This window comes from Henckelia pumila, chromosome 1 (genome assembly GCF_033568475.1).
Source record: "Henckelia pumila isolate YLH828 chromosome 1, ASM3356847v2, whole genome shotgun sequence".
Classification (NCBI taxonomy): Eukaryota; Viridiplantae; Streptophyta; class Magnoliopsida; order Lamiales; family Gesneriaceae; genus Henckelia; species Henckelia pumila.
In genome coordinates, this window is record NC_133120.1 from 16,525,172 (window position 1) to 16,528,089 (window position 2,918).

At 34.0% G+C, this 2,918-nt stretch overlaps 1 long non-coding RNA gene across 1 annotated transcript; it reads left to right on the forward strand.

The window, feature by feature from the left end:
* Window positions 1-1,613: 1,613 nt before the first annotated feature.
* Window positions 1,614-2,645, forward strand: LOC140865336 (uncharacterized). Its single transcript, XR_012144581.1, has 3 exons — window positions 1,614-1,640; window positions 2,290-2,424; window positions 2,531-2,645. It is a non-coding gene; the product is annotated as an uncharacterized lncRNA (long non-coding RNA).
* The last annotated feature ends 273 nt before the right edge of the window (window positions 2,646-2,918 follow it).

Genomic DNA, 2,918 nt, shown 5'->3' on the forward strand with positions numbered 1-2,918 from the left:
CAAAAAAGTTTTTCCCATTTCTAGGTAACACTGGTAATTGGAATCCTAAATCCTCTATTCTTAATTTCATCTCAGTAAATGCTGCCGCAGGCTGCTGATTTTGAAGTTCAATAACAACTGATGGATTATATGAAGGAACCATTTTCATACCCAAGAAGAACCATTTAACATAAAGCTGGTTGGTTTTCACATAAACCAGCTTCTTCTTTCGATTTTCCTTCGTCTCCTTTCTCTCCTCTACGCTCCTTTCCTCACGCCGCCGCCTCTCATCCTCACCAACCGGCCACTTCTCCAAGAAAATCACACAATCTTCACCTTTTTTTCTATCTCCACACTTTTCATGGCTTCAATGGATTCCTTCGAGGCAAGGGCTTCCCTGTTTTGGTTGAGAAGATATCCTACAGAGGAATCAGTTGTAGCACTGCTACCGTTGCCATGTGTTCTTTGTATAACAGAGCTGTACCATCATGAAGTGGAGTGTGTTTCTTTCGACATTGAGCTCAGGATTTGTAAGGAGTGGACGATTGGTGGCTAGAGTTGCGCTGCAGAGTGATGACATTGAGCTTGTCACCATTAATGATCCATTTATTACCACCGATTACATGGTATTGTCTTTTTTTTTTTTGGGAAAAATTTCAATATCTCAGTTTATTCTGGATTTATAATGGTGATTGAGGCTGTAAAATGGTTGGATCTGTGGTATACGTGGATATGGCATTTATGTGATTCATTGATTTATATGACAACTAGATCTAGGATATCTGTTTAAAGAGTTGGTATGCTCGGTTGAAATGGTTATTTGGCGATCTATTTAATTTCAAGTTATCCCTTTCTGTAAACTTTGGTTAAAAAAATAGTCCTTTAACTCTGTGACTTGAGATGTTTGATGGAGTTATAAATGCTTTCATTCTTTTTGTTTAATGTACTATCATAGCACAACAATATGAAACCATTTCACTGTGTGCAAAAGAATTCTAAATTCCAAGTTTCTGATTACTAACTTACAGGAAGAGTGACTCCATAATGTGTGGTTTACAGTTTTGGAACCTCGCGGCTAGACTTTCTAAGTGGCAAGCACATACCTCCAAGACATGTATGTTTTATTTTCATTTTTAAAAGAACAAATATACTTCAAAGAATATGTTTTGTCCAATATTTATCATATCCTTAGGCTCTGTTCTTAGAATTTTTTTAGATGATGAGTTAATTCTTGATAGAATGTTTAAATTCGAATTTCAAGTTCATTAAGCATGGAATTCATTTCTCCAACTCTTCTTTTCTTCCAGGCACTTGAAGTTTTCCTTGCGCTCCAAATTCGTCCTAACAATAGTAAGGAGACTGCATACTTAAAAATAAATTATGGCACTGTTCGTTGGCCATTTTTCTTGTAGTGGGATAGCTTCTTGACATACTTCATTCAGAGATCTTATCCGTTGAAAAATTTCACTAGTAAGCGTTCTCGGTTCCATGAGTTTTGGAATTGTTATGAATATAGGTGCAATCACTATGAATACAGGTGCAATACCACTATCGTACTCCCCAATCCAATTTTGGCGTCAAACAAAAGGAACTCTTCAAGATTATTATTCCACTACCTGTTATTTTATCTTTGTTTTTTTTCATGTTCAAGTTCCAATATGGTACAAACACTTTTTTCATATCGTGTCTGTTAGCTTTTGCAAATATGGTAATGAATTGCTCATTTGTGTACAATACATTACTCAAACTTGGAGAATCAACCGATGTGTTGTAAAATATTAACTTTATTTTCTTTTGCAGTAATTTTTCATGGCCAATAATGATAATGAGCTATAATTCACCTGGCCTCTGTCATCGTGATCCATAAGTAAATATGTAATCAATCTCTCTTCCCTTGAAACAATTGGTAAATGGTACAGTTCCTTTCTGTCTATGAAAAGTTTTTTTCCGAGTTTTAATTAATCTGAATTTATGATTTACTTTGAACATTATGTATTTTGGAGCATTTTTATCGATAATTTTTTAAATTGATGGGTTGATGCCTCAGATTTGTGCACATATAGTTTACAATAAATTTATACTTCTCCATCTTTTTTGTTTGGTTTTATTATTCCAATTTTACGGAAGGGTGGGCTAATTTGTTTCTTGATTTGTTAACTGGATATGTTCATGGTTTTGTTTATACACGAGCTCATTGAATCTAGTGTATAATTTTTTTAATTATCATCATCATCATCATCATCATTATTATTATTATTATTATTATAGTGTCCAAATTTGGGTGACTCAGAGTCGTCTGATTTGTTGCAGCAAGAATAAGATTGGAAAGTTTTTGAAGTTAAGAACGATTGAGAATGGCTGCAGAGAGATCATCGGTGAAGAAGAGGGAACCATATTTCTTCAGTTCTTGGCTCTTGTATTTCGATTTTGCATTTTGCATTTTCGGTAATGTCCAATTAATTACTTGAATTAGTTAGTTTTTATTAAGGTTTAGTGTTTTCTTGGTTATTCGACATATATCATCCTCCATTCAGTATATTTCTTTGTGCAGGAATTCCTGCTCAGACTTATCTTAGGTAGTGCCTTTGATATTGTTTGTTGGCCTCTGTTTTCAAGTTAAACATGTACGTCTCACCAAAAAGGTACACGAGGCCTACTTTGCTGAGCTTGGTGGAATCCTATGTCTCACTTCGCAGAGGTGATGCGGCTCTTGGTAGTAGAGTTGTGTATCGGATGATCGTGAGGCAACTGGAGGCACTAAAAAGGCTATCAGAGGCAATTGCACGAAGTCGATATTTTTTTGTTGTGTGCATTAAATTAGAATTTTAATTTCGAGTGATTTGTAATACTAAAAAATTTTATATTACATTTTATTTATGAAATTTTAAATTTCATATTATTTATAATATTTAAATTTATATAAAAAATTTTATTTATTT